Consider the following 414-nt stretch of genomic DNA (forward strand, 5'->3'; position numbering starts at 1 on the left):
AAATTATGTTCTTATTGGATCCGATGCTCTTTCAGCTCTTTTAAATTATGAGAGAGAGAGAGAGAGAGAGAGAGAGAGAGAGAAAGCAGTTCTGTACTGCGAGTTTATAAAGAGTATCATCGGTTGACGGTAGTCTTTTGGTACCAATCCTGGCTTCCCTAGTCTGCTTTCCCACTTTCTACATTTAATTTCGTACTCATTCATTATAAATACTTAATTATATTTCGTTCTTATCTCATTTCAGAATTTAGTAGATACTGTGCGTGCGTCTTCAGCCCACTGAATTAAGCCCAGAGAGAGAGAGAGAGAGAGAGAGAGAGAGAGAGAGAGAGAGAGAGAGAGAGAGAGAGAGAGAACAATTCTATGATGTAAAATTGTTATGCTGCGTATCATTTTACTCGTAAGTTAGTGAAG

The sequence above is a fragment of the Macrobrachium nipponense genome, chromosome 13, assembly GCF_015104395.2.
Source record: "Macrobrachium nipponense isolate FS-2020 chromosome 13, ASM1510439v2, whole genome shotgun sequence".
Lineage (NCBI taxonomy): Eukaryota > Metazoa > Arthropoda > Malacostraca > Decapoda > Palaemonidae > Macrobrachium > Macrobrachium nipponense.